At 42.5% G+C, this 13811-nt stretch overlaps 1 protein-coding gene across 4 annotated transcripts in view; it reads left to right on the forward strand.

The window, feature by feature from the left end:
- The first annotated feature begins 379 nt into the window (after window positions 1-379).
- The window catches only part of PRLR (prolactin receptor), a 155995-nt gene continuing 142563 nt past the window's right edge, over window positions 380-13811 (forward strand). For 3 of the 4 annotated variants that reach the window (XM_070246323.1, XM_070246324.1, XM_070246325.1), the window contains exon 1: window positions 380-1061. The gene's annotated coding sequence lies outside the window, so the exon portion shown is untranslated. The remainder of the gene's footprint in view (window positions 1062-13811) is intronic. The other variant, XM_001500104.5, reaches the window with a different exon arrangement.

Genomic DNA, 13811 nt, shown 5'->3' on the forward strand with positions numbered 1-13811 from the left:
AAAACAATCAGATGCGATGTTAATTAATGGCATCAAACTGACACTAGCAGCTTACTCATTGAGGGATAACTATTTGATTCAGGCAGCTACCACTATTCGTTTCGGTACTTTGCAAGAGAGAAGGTGGCAGTGGTGCAGGGTTTTGCTATTAACAACAACAAAAAAGCCAGAACCACATACAGCCCTATTAGAAAAGATAAATTGTATATTTGTGGAAAACCACAAAAGGGTGGATTATTTAGGCACGACTAATGTTCCTGTGTAATACTTAGATGGCAGAGAATAACCACAGCACCCTGCAAGTTTCCGCTTTGGAGTTTCAAAAAAGAAAGCAAAACCTGCTTGGGTCACGGACTGTTTATTTTCTTTCGCCCCTATCACGCTGACCCCTCCTTCTTCTCACGGAAGGTGAGACTGAAATCTCTGGAGCCCCCCTCCAACGTGGCCCCGCTGCCGTTCAACGCTATTCAGAAATAAGGAAAGAAATTTGACAGGGAGACACTCCACATCTTGGTTGCCAGGAGAGATACCATCTTTGAGGTCATTCAATTTATTAAGACATTTTTATTATTGTTTCGTCTGTTTATTTTTTGGTACCGTCTCAATGGAAGACGTGGGGCCCTGATCATGCAAAACCAACCAGGGGGGAATCAGTTCTTTCTTCTCCACGTCTTTGCGGCGTTCTGGCTCCACCGACTCCCTCCCTCACCTGGTAAAACTGGCAGGCTCTGGACATTTTGCATGCTGAAGAAAATCACTGTTTTGCCTCCAGCAAGGAACATAACTGTTGCAACACTGACTCCTCCTCTACTGAAGAAAGAGTGAACAAGTGCACTGAGTTGAGCTTCTTCTCACAGAGCCAAAGGGCTGGGGACGTGGAGCCGAGACACCCATCTGGGCTGGGCTTTCCCCCTCCTTTGCTTTCTGTCTTACTCGCTCCTCTTCCCTCCTTCTGGATTTTACCGGCTGTTCATGAAACATCTTTACGCACAATGGACCTCCTCGTCCTTTTGCAGGAAGTGCTCACGGGCTGATATGGCAGACTTTGCTTCCCGGCAAAAGTGAGTAGCCACGACGGGCTGAGCCCGGGCGGACGCCGAGGGGCTGGGGACCGCGCGGACCGCGCGCGGGCGGCGGGGCTGCGGGTTCGAGGCCGGGAGCGAGGGCAGCCGCGGGCGCGAGCTGCGCAAGAAAACCCCAGAAATCCGGCAGAGCCGGCAGAGGGGCTGCCCGGCCGCGGCAACCTGTGGGAAAGCCGGGCTCTGACCGCACTGATGTCCCTTCTCACAGGAACTAGAAATACTAGCCCCCATGCCAGCTTTTACAACTGCACACATTAGTATTTTTATAAGGCATCTTCAGATGCACCCTGGAGAATGAGTTTCGGCGTAATTGTGGGATTTTCAGAATGTAAATGATTTATGTCAAATTAGAAAGAAAAATATCGGGGAGGGAGAAGAGGCTCAGACAGGTGAGGACTTGACAAAGGACTTGAGGATTCTCCCAGCAGCAGCCGCAGCAGCAGCCTCTGGGGTATCCGGTGGGGAAAGTTTAGCGCTACCTGTGCTGACCCGAAAGGCGCAGCTCCCCCCAAAAGGCAATGGGGGTAGTGGCAGGTAAGCAGCCTCCTAGTTGTACCTCGTTAGCAGAGCAAGAGACAGGCCGATTGACCTCAGCAGAGCAAAGCAAGTCGGAGAGGAGCCTGGAGGGAGCGGCGAGGAGGCGAGAGGAGGAGGCAGGTCAGGCAAACTCAGCTTGCTGGGGAGTCTGCGTCGGAGGGGAAAAGCGGGGCTGCAGTTCTAGCTCTTTGGGTAGGAACATACGTTTTAGTGACCTCTACCTGTATCCTGGGGAAGAAGCCCACGTTGCCCTAAAAACAAGCAATTTAGGATTTTCTATGACTGGACTTGAGAATGGTTGCAAAACGTTATTAATCTTGAGGGATTAGTTTGTCTTTATTCATCAAGTTGGCTGGCAAAGATTTCCCACCTGAGTCTCATGCTTCTTGGTCAGTGGAGTGCTGCTAATTCTAGCCCTGTCTCTGGCTGTGAAAACTTGGGTGGGACACCTGTCCTCTCTGAGCCTCAGTTTTCTTTGCAACATTTAGGGAAATTAATTATTCCATACATACCCCATTAAACATTTTACTTGTGCTATATGTGTGTGTGTATATGTGTATACACATTATATGTATATATATACATTATTATATAGTATATATATAATGGGGTAAAAGTGCTTAATAGTGTAAAGAAGAAATGAAAATTTTAATTTTAGAGGTTCTTAGAAATTAGGTATCATGGGTTCTTTTGAGAATTAGCTCTGAGTCTTCTCGCAAGGGAAAAAAGATTTTATTATGGAATGTACAAGTTTTGCAAGCAATCCCTGAGCGTTTGTGGACACCCCGTGAAGACCTTGCCTGAACCCCAGGTGAACATCCCTTGCCTTCCTTTTGAGGACCTGCATCAAGACCATCCAGCCAAACCTCTGCTGGTAGCTGGGCTGGCTATGGGAGTCACCTACAGCCTTCCCTGGGGTCTAGGGTCAGCCATGCTGCTGTAGGAGAAAGCCCTCCTCTCATGTGTGAGCCACCAGGACCCTGTTTCCCAAGGGCTCCACCAGTTTCTGCCCCCTGGGGAACTCTCCTCACAAACTCTTTTAATGACTTTCCTAAGGTGATGGTCCTCACCCGTGGAGTTTTCAGTCCTACAAACAGCACTGGAAAGCCACCTGCAGAGCATCGCTGTCTGTCTCAAAGAGAGCTCTTCAGATCCCCTGCTGGATGTTAGACAGTGGGGCCAAGACTGTTTTGAACGTGCCATTTGCTCCCCAGTGTATAGTAGGACTAGTAATGGTGTGCTTTCGGACCTCTGCACTTTTCCTTTAAGGTACTAGGGACTTGTGCCTTGTGGGACCTGGGTCTTCCATTGGCAGTGTCTGTCAGGTGTAGCAGAGGACACACGGAGCTTGGAGCCTAATAGTCTGGGCTTCAAATCTTCGCTCCCACACTTTGGCAAGTCACTGAATTTCTCTGAGCCTCCTTTTTCCTGCTGTAAAACGGGAAACAATACTGCCTTTCTTGCATGGCTGTTAGGAAAATGAAAAATGGAAATACCTGGTCAATATCCAATGATAAGCTGCTATTGTTTATATCAATGTGGAGTTACAGGTAAGTGTTAACTAGTCTCATGCTTTTTTAGAGCAGCGTACTCTCTCTCCTATGGGGCTTACACCAGCAGCAGAATGAGTAAAACCAGTTCTGGTCTAATTATTCTCACATGTGAGTAGTGGGTTCCGAATAAGAGCCCAGTCTAGTGCTTCGCCTCCGTCCAGCAGAGCACTCTGTGTTGCCAGCGAGTAAAATGTGTCCAGACTAACATGATTCTCAACCCTGTCTCTCAATTCTCTTTTGCCCCATAATCTTGAGTACAAAACAGCTAAATCTGTGCCTGTAGTTACAAACATCTTGGCATGGAAACTGGAGAGAGCTCATGGCTGCATCCATCTCCAGATGCACCAGAAACTGGCTCTGTGAAGAGAAGGGTCTCCACTGTCATTGTTCACAGCATGGCACAGATTTAGCCAATTCAGCTTATTCTTTCTCTGTCTGTTTCTCTCTTTGTCTCTCTCCCTCTTTGCAGTCCTGACCCCTAAGGTGCAAGAAGTTGGATATGTAGAAATGTAGGACAGAAATATCAGAACCTTAAAAAGAAATTGGATGTCCTCAAAGTAGCCATTCAAAAGATCGATCAGGCATTCTGGCAAGGCATTCTTGGATTCAAAAATGACAGTATAGATACTTACTATTCATTAAGCCTTCAAGATGTACTAAGCACTTTCTTACATTACATCAATTAATTTTCATAGCAACACTACAGGATATGAATTATCATTTAAAGCTTTACAGATAAGGAAACTGAGGCTTATAGAAGTTTGCCCAATCTGCATAGCTGATAAAAGGCAGAAGGGGGCTCAGGTCTGTCTGATTTTGAAACACACTCTTTTTCCACTACCCTGAGCTGCCGAGCTTCCTCATCAGAAAGTTGCACCGTGCCAACTGAGCCCCAACCTAGTTCTTCTTCTAAAGGGCAAGAATAACCAAATATTCTGGATGATTTTAAGTGACGTGAACATATACTTTGCATGTGATATGTGTTCATAGGCAGCAATGATGAAATCACCTATGGAGAACAATTTTCACAACCCCTCCCACGTCCAGCTGTGAGGTTCGAGATAGGCAGTACCAAACCTCGGCAGGTGAGACTGGCTCTGGGCCACTGACTTCCTGTTGGATTCTTTTAAGTTAAAAAGAGACTGGAATTTCCATTCTCTACTACCTTTAGAATCAGGACACCATTTACATTTGCCTCTTTGTGTTAAGCATTCATTCATCCATTCAACAAATACTTGCAGAGCTCTGAATAAGACAGACAAGTCCTGGCTCTCATGGAGCTTCTATGCTAGAGATGGTGACAGATAAGAGGCAAGTAAACAAATATATAAATAAGATAATTTCAGATATTGATAAATGCTATGAATAAAGAGAGCCTGATAACCAAAGAGTAACAGGGCTTGGGGCATTAAAATAGGGCAGCCACAGAAGATTTCCATGGGAATGTCACCCTTGAATTTATACTGGCATAATAAGAGGGAGTCAGCCCGATGAAGGTGTGGGCAAAGGGCTGCCTTAGCAGAAGAAACCTCAAGGGAAAGATCCAGAAGTAGACTAAATGAAGCAGGAGAGTCTCAGATAAAATGAGATGGCCCCTTAGAAATCAATTTGGGTTTTATGTAGGGGAAATTATTGTTTGAATGCCTATTATACTATTCTAGGCTGTGTGGTGTTCTTTATACCAATTTTGTTTAATCTTTCCAACAACCTGGGGAGTTATCGATCTTATTTAATCTTCCCAACAATCTACTTTTGTCTTGATTTGATGTTGAAGAAACCCAGACTCATAGAGGGTAGCAGCTAGTCCAAGGTTACAAAGCTGGTATTTGAACCCCCTTCAAAGCCCAAAACTTTTTGCTAACACAGCATGTTTCTTCTGGGAGATAACGAAAGAACTAGCAGAAGGGAAATATCAAAAGTATATTAGGTATCTGAATGCTGACAATAATTTCTATCTGATGTCCCAAATTCCAGCTAGTGCATCTAAACTTGCACTGTGCAATACAGTAGCGCTAGCCCCGTGTGGCTATTGGGTACTTGAAGTGTGACTAGTCCAAATTAAGATGTACCATAAGTCTAAAATACACCCGAGATGTCAAAGACCTAATAACGAAAAAAAATAAAATATCTCATTAATTTTCATATTGATTATATGTTAGAATGATAATATTTTGGATGTATTGGTTTAGATGAAAATTAATTAATTTCATCTGTTTCCTTTTAATTTATTTTATTGTGGTTAATAGAAAATTTTAAATCACATGTGCTACTCGCATTATGTTTCCGTTGAACAGCTGGTCTAGACTAATAAGTTGACAAAGGGATGATAGGAAATTTTTCTCCTTTCTTCCTAACGTAACTTTTTCCTCTATTCTTGGCTCAGACCTCTCAAGTCTGTCCCCAAATTCAGTTATTCAGTGAAGCAGGAAACAAGAGAAAAGGAGGTCCCTCTGCGTCCTCCCCCACTGTCATTCTTCTGCTGAGCTGGTGATAATTTGAAGCCCCCTACATCGTATCACTATTGGATTTGATGAAATAGACTTAGCGCTTACATTCATCACCACTCATCCTCTCATTCAGGCAAATCAAGAAGCTTTCAAACATCCTGTGACCAAAGGGTCATTTTGAATCTGGATTTGCAGTTTTACCTTTAAATCACTTCCCAATGTCTTTGTCATTCCCAGCACTTTGTAAAATCCGACGAGGACACAGCCAGGGCACCATGTTTGTGTGCAAAACTCATTAAATAAATCATTTCATTGTGGTAATAACTGTTTCTCCCTCTCTGTCCTTTTAGTTAAAATAGCTTGAACAAGGTGTAGTCCAGGTTTCCAGAGGCCTGCTCCAAGGACATCACAGAAGGCCATTTTGGTTTCTTTTGTCCACTAGCTAAAGCGGCCCTTGAATAACAACAACATAAATATATGACAACAACAAAATAAAGATATGATTTGTTCCTGAAGGAAAGTTTCATTTCTTCCAAAGGGAAGAGCAGTCAGATTCCGGTATTGTTAGCGATAGCCTCTGACCTGGGATACCAGAGGCCCAGATTCCACTTTTCTGTACTGGTTTGTGTGTTACCATCACCCGCCTTCCCTCGCAGTTCTGTAGTAAGTTCAGAGTTGATGAGATAATGCCACATAAAATGCTAGTGGAGAAACGTACCATAGAGATTTTTTTTTTTTTAAAGATGCTGTCTTTTTTTTTTTTTTTTTTTAAAGATTTTATTTTTTCCTTTTTCTCCCCAAAGCCCCCCGGTACATAGTTGTATATTCTTTGTTGTGGGTTCTTCTAGTTGTGGCATGTGGGACGCTGCCTCAGCGTGGTTCGACGAGCAGTGTCATGTCCGCGCCCAGGATTCGAACCAACGAAACACTGGGCCGCCTGCAGCGGAGCGCGCGAACTTAACTGCTCGGCCACGGGGCCAGCCCCCGTACCGTACAGATTTTGGCCATGATTATCATAGATAACCTGAGAACCTATGGCTTTACTTCTGTAGATGCATGCCTGATGGGGAGTGTTTCCATTATAAACACTATACAAGATGCTCTTTGAAATACACAAATAGCATTTGTTCATTTCCACCTGAAATCTAAATCTTGGAGGAAGTGGCAGTAAAGAAGCTGACATGTGGGGCTGGCCCTGTGGCCGAGTGGTTAAGTTCATGCACTCCACTTCAGCGGCCCAGGGTTTCACTGGTTCGGATCCTGGGCGCGGACGTGGCACCACTCATCAGGCCATGCTGAGGCCGTTGTCCCACATGCCACAACTAGAGTGACCCACAACTAAAATATGCAGCTATGTACCAGGGGGATTTGGGGAGAAAAAGCAGAAAAAAAAAAAAAAGAAGAAGATTGGCAACAGTTGTTAGCTCAGGTGCCAATCTTTAAAAAAAAAATAAAAGAAGGTGACATGAGTGAACTTTAGTGTGTCTACAGTAACAGCAACAAATTTTTCAGCATATTCTAATCCAGGAGGTCTGTACCAGACTCCACAGGGGAAATAAAAGAGGAATAAACACGGGGGAAATAAAAGAGGAATAAAGCAAGGCCCTTGCTCTGGAAGAGCATATCATCTGGTTGGGAAGATGGGCATAAACATAAAACACCAGTAGCAATTAAGATAGAATTCTCTATGTGTTACATGAATGGTACAATTTGAGTTTGGGGATTGCAGAAGACAGTGTGTCCCTAAGCCCTAAAGAATATTGAGAAAGACCAGGTTAGAGACAGGCATTGAAGGATGGGAGGCTAGGCGAAAGACAGAGATGGAGAGGGCACACCAAGTAAGGAAAAATGCACAGGTGCACAGCAATGAGATTGTGCGTGGAGTGTTTGCTGATGTGAAAAAGAACAGTTGGATCACCAGGGAAGCTTTTGAAAAATGCTGGTACCTCAACCCCATCTCCAGAGTTTTTGTTTCATCAGTTTAGGAATGGGGCCTGGGTATCGCTGTTGTTGTTGGTTTTACTTCCCCAGAATATTCTAATGTGAAGCCATAGTTGAAAATCACTGAGCAAAAACACAAGGTCTTTATGTCATAATTATGAGAAATAAAATTAAAAGAGTAGTATATTAAAAGGGATTAAATGGACCATCAAGATATGTGATCTTTACTTGGTAGAAATTTTTTATCCTCATTTATTTATATGTAGTCTTTTTAATTCGTGGATGATTGTTGTTGATGGTGATTCTAACTACTTGGATGGTGTGGCTAAAAAGTGTAACCAGCTGCCCATTCCCGTGCACTGTGCTTTAGGAGTGCCCTGTAGTCAACCCTAGCCAAGTCTGGAGCAATTGGTATCTCACAGCTGGTTGTATTCACCAGGTATGGTGTAATCATTGCAAAGGGCTTTATTATCATGCCCATTCGTGCCCACAGCAGCTGTTTTATAACTATTTATATTCTTCTCTTACCTCTCCAACTTTACAAATTGGGAAATGGAGACTAATTACTTGCCTTGGGCCTTCAGGCTAGCTGGTGACAGAGGGGAAATGAGAATTATCAGCCACTGAATTTTCCATATCTTATTTGGCTCCCAGAGTAAGTCAGCCCAGTCTCATGTTGGCGTTAGAATACTCTGTACCTAACAATGTTATTTCTTTAATGAATGAATTAGCATCACAGATCAGTAGGTGAAAGATGCGTGCCTGAGCTCCGATGCTGTGATCATGAGTGTCAGCAGCCTGTGGGCAGCCACAGCCATCCCAGGATCCCCATTCCTACTGTCTTGGAGTTTCCAGCCAAGCGAAAGCTTGGGTGTGCATCCACTCTTACCTCTAGAAAGGGAAGGCTTCCTGATCCAGAGCTTTAAGGCTGTTCTGACTTCTCTTCTCTGAAGCTCCTGTTCACTGAAAGTATATCGATTTTTGTTACACACCTGAGGGAGAAGAAAGCACAGCATTTTTTAGAGCTGAATTTTTAAAGAATTCCTTATAGGTATTGGGAACTTCTGGGTTTGTTGTCAATGGTGAGGCTTGGAGGTCTTTAGGAAGGGTAGCGGAATAAGGCTAGAGTCCTACCACTACAGCTTCTTTAAGAGAAGAAGATCGGTCCATTTTGTGCCATCTCCAAATGGTTATTTTCTTTTACTCTGTCCTCAAATCTGTGACTGATTTAAGAACAATTTCCAAAATCTTTATCGATAGCAAAAAGCAAGCCTGTAAAACAGCAGTTCTCGACACTGATTGCACATGAGAATCATCTTGGGAGCTTTAAAAAATATAGATACCCAGGCCCCACCCATAAACACGTTGAATCAAGATTCTGGGAATGGAGCCTAGGCATCCACATGTGCTTACAGTTCTCCAGGTGATTATAATGTGCATCAGTAAGAGCTGATCTTACTGCTCAGCCAAGATCTAAATTTTAAGTACTTACTTCTTTTTCTTCTTTTGCCTTGTTTTAGGTCACACAACCCCAAAAAACCATCCAAACCATATTTGTGCTGGGTAGCAACTTCATCATTCTACTCTTTGGGAAGCATGATTTCTAGCATAATATTAACTTTTCCATCTATATAAACTGACTCCATATTCAGAGTGGCCCTGCACAGCCTCATGACTAAAATTCCTGTATGTGCAATTTGGAAATCAGGTTGCCAGAAGCTTAATAATTATGAGATTGAAAGATAAAGGTTAAGCTTCACTACCACGCATGTATTAAATTGCCCAATTGCTATGTTGCTCTTTAGTTAACCAACTCTTCCTTTCCTATCTCAGCCCTTTTAAAGCCAATTAACTTCATTGCTGTTAACACCCTTATTAAAAATATAATTGCAGCAGTATTCTCCAGGGGCTGTGATTGGGTAGACTTTACTAGGTGAATTGGTCAAGAACTAACTAGGTTGTGTAAATCCCTCTTGGTCCTGGGAAATCATCTGGATCACAGAGGCTACTAGCATCAGACTGGGCTAGGGGAGTCATGAACTTTGGTTTGGAAAGAGCCAATTACAAGTCACCCTAAATATGGAAGAATCTAAGATATGGAAAGTGATTCTAGAATCAATCTGAGAATGATTATCCAGAGTCTAGTTAAGTCCAGAGACTTCAACCCTTTTCAGAAGGTTTTATTAATGCCAAAAAGCAACCAGGTTTTTGTACTAGATTTGATGGGGAGGGAAATGACGTACCCTTGCACTTTTCTGGAGCGTTAAGATTGCAGGATTAGGAGAAGATAAGAAATTGTTAAGGAGATTGCTGGGAGAAGATAGGCAAAGTCCTGCTGTTAGCCAAGCATCATGGGCATCAGCAATTTTGATTCACTTAACTTTTATGGAGGGTCCCCCATGTACCAGGGACTGCTGTAGGAGCTGGGGACAGAGTGATGAAGTTCTTGCCCTCGTGAAGTGTGTATTCCAGTGAAAGGAAACAGATATCCGCATTAAGAAACAAATAATAAAATCAAATAAGTTAGTGGTGTGAAGAAAACTAGTGAGGTAAAAGGAATAGAGTCTGATGAGGGCTGCTTTAAATAGGCTTGTAAGAGTTGCTCTCTCTCAAGACGTGGCATTTGAGCTAGAACATCAATGTTAAAGAGAAAGTCACAGAGATCAGGGAGAAAGAAGACCAGGCAGAGGGAACAGCAAGAGCAAAAACCTTGAGGTTGGGAAAGGTTTGACATGTTCAGGAAACAGAAAGGAGACCACTGTGGCTGGACCTTGGGAGGAAGGGATAGAAAAGCAGGCAGGAAAACAGATCAGAAGGCCGAAGTCATGGGATGAAGTCAGGATTTTAAGTGCTTTAAGGAAATCATTGGGAGGTTTTAAGTAGGGAAGTACCATGGCTTACATTGCATCTTAGAGCTCTCTCAGGCTTCTGTGTGGAGAATGGATTGTACACTGGAAGCAGAGGGAGGACCTGGAGGCCATTGAGGAGCACAGCAAGAGGTGAGGATGAATCTGCTAAGGTGGCAGCAGTGGGTCGAAGAAAGATTGGGTTCAGGAGCGAATTTGGAGGTAGGGCCAGCCTGGCTTTCAGAGGGATAGGGCCAGTACGAATAATATTGGACCTTATCCTGTCTCATAATTGCTCCTTCCCTATCCTGCCTTGGACCACTGGTTTTGAACCAAAATGGAATAACATCTAGTGCTACTTGGAAACATTCGGGATTTTGTCCTTAGCTTATTTAAGCAGGATAAAAACAAATTTCTATCCAAGGAGAAATTTCTGTTTTCTGCTTTCTACCTCCTGACCACAAAAATTTCATTCTGTCTCATAAGACCATTCTGATGGGTTTTGTTGTTTTGATTACTGTGCTTCTCAAAAGTACTGAAAATGTCACGTTCATGTTGTTGATTTACATTGTTGATTTATCTCTTTTCTGAGTATTTTGACACTTCGGCTGAATTTACCAAGTCCTTCATGCTGTCAGACCCTTACACATGGCTTTTGCAGTTTGTCACTTTCTCCATATAAATGGTAACATCCTAAAAGCAAGCATTTAATGAGCACTTAACCGTATTCAAGGCCTTGTTTTAAGACTTTCATATGTTTTAACTCATTTAGTCCTCCCAACCACCCTTGAAGAAACTGAGGCAAAAAATGAGGTTAAGCCATTTGCCCAAGATCACACAGCTGGTAAGCAGCAAAGCCAGGTTTTGAACTGAGTTTGGCTGCAGAACTCCAGGTTCTTAGTCACTAAGCTGTGCCACTTTTTACCTGGCTCCTTTTCACTCTTTCTTACGTAACTGAAGCTGCTACCTTCAGAAGTAGACTTGTTTCTCCTGCAATAACCCCAAGGTACCATTAGGAGGCACTTCAGCTGGTCAGGGCTTCCAGGAGTGGGGCTGGAGGGGAAATGGCATAATTGAGAAGCTGGACAATTCAACTCTCTAGGAGGGCTTCACATCTAAACCACCTGCCATCTGCCAAGGGGAAGAGAAACCCTGACCCAGGATCCTGGCTGGACAAAGTTGTCAACACCAGAGAACTCTCCGTGATAGGCTCCCTCTTTTCCCCTCTTCTGCCCACCACTCTTGCTTCCTGTTGTTCCCACCTACCTCTCCCTTCTCAAAGGGCTGAAGAAATCAAAGTTACTCAAGCTTTGCAGCAAATTCTAGTTGCCCTCCAGGGTCATCTGAGGCTAGTTTTTAGAAACTAACAGAAAAAACAGTCATTAATTTACTTATCACATTTTTGCTTTAAAAATATTGAAGATACTCTCCAGAGTTTTATTATTAGAAGTGAAACAAGCCTGGGGAACACAATAGAGAAGAATACAATTCTTCTCTACCTTCCACTGCATATCGACTTCCAGAAAATTCTTCTCTCAAGTTACTTGGTTTTCCAATAATCAGTGTGAAAGCAATAGACCTTCCCCCCTTCCTAATGGTAGTAAGACTATGAATTGAACAGAATTGAGATTTACACGAAGAAATTCATTAAGGTTTCTTAAACTCCATTAATGTATTCTTCTGCAATGATTATAAAGGCAGTAATTGTGATGATTCATCTATGCTCTAAGTTTTAACTTGTTATGTATTTCAATTAAATAGAAGGCATTTTCTTTTTTGTTCCGATTGCCAAGGGTAATTTTCCATAGAGATTGACATGTATTCATGGGAAGTGAAAATTTACGTAATCAAATCATCAATCTGTGTATTCAACTGTTTGATTTTCAATAAGAGTGTTATTTTAAAATGTTATACAATACATGTCAGAGATTTTCTATGGTTATATTAACTGGCAAATTCAAAACTACAGAGGAAAAAAAGAACTATAGTTATAGTTTAGACTTATCACCTTATTTACATTAGAAAGCTTGCAGTGGAACATCGATTAATTAAATAAAGTTTGAAAGCCATTTTGAGTCTGAATATCCTCCAGATAGCTTAGAATCCTACAAATAACTTAATTTTTAAAAATTCATTTTCAAACCAATAATGCAAAGTCCTCTTTTACTGGATGATTTTGATTAAATATGCAACAGAAAGTAAGGTTGAATGAAATTGGATATGTCCTAAGCTAAAACCTAGTGTTTCAGAGATTAGAGCTATCATCGGAGCAGTGTGATGGCAGCTATGTGATCATAGAGGAGTGATCCCATCGCTTCATTCAGGGTTTAACTAGAAGAGTTTTATTTTTCTTTTAGCAAAGTTTTCCGATTTTGCTTTTCAAAAGACATCACTGAAACCATAACACTGTTCAGATCTGTGACTTTTTAAATTTTATTTATTTTTGTACATGGCTTAAAATTCAAGGTACAAAAGAATATTCCATGAAAAATATGTCTTCCCTCTCCTGTCCCACAGCTACCCCTTGCCCCCCTGGGCAATCACTCTTACTAAATTATTATCAAAAATATCCCATGCATTTACAAAAATGCACCATGTATATGAATATGAGATAGATGTTCTTTTTGGTTATTTCACATCTGAGATGCTATGACTGTGTGAAACCAGAGCCTGCAGTCTGTTGCTGACCTCCCAGTGCTACTAGCACTGATTCTTTATTGGTCCTGGAGCTTCTTCTCTAAACTCAAGTATATTATGCAGTGTAGCTGTTAGAGGATGAACAGCAGTATTTTCAGAGAAGGGTTCATCTTGCCACGTATAGAAAAGGAGATGAAATTACATGAGATGCCCACCTCTGGGCATTGGTGAGGATATGCATTCAGTGGTGATTTTACAAATAATCCAGATAGAGTTGTTAAGTGTCAGGCTGAGAGCCCTGGGATAGAAGCCTACTTGAGCTCAGTCTTCTGTAGGGACTTGGGAATGTTGGGGTTCACTTAGGCCCCCAATGTGCCACATATACCTACTTTCAGGAGGGTAGAGGTACAAGCTCCTCCCTGCAATCACCAAGCCTCAGTGACGTCACGGGTCTCAGAAGTGGATATGCTTTGCATGAGTTGGATGTCTAGAAGGATGGGTGGAGTTAAAAATCAGTCAATGGAGCGAGTCGTTTGTTAAGATTTGGAAGGAGTATGAGGGAAGGCAAAACCTGTGACCCGAAGGAAAATTTTAGAATGCACTCATTCTATCCATGGTCTTACCCCCTTCACCTTCATTTACCACCCTGTGTTAGATAGTCATATGCTTGTTATTAGTGACACCTGAGGGTAGGACGATGACTAATTCCCCTTTACATACCCTGCCTCAGAGCCTAACAAATGTCTTTCAAGTTTCAATATTCAATAT

This window comes from Equus caballus, chromosome 21 (genome assembly GCF_041296265.1).
Source record: "Equus caballus isolate H_3958 breed thoroughbred chromosome 21, TB-T2T, whole genome shotgun sequence".
In the NCBI taxonomy this organism is placed as follows: Eukaryota; Metazoa; Chordata; class Mammalia; order Perissodactyla; family Equidae; genus Equus; species Equus caballus.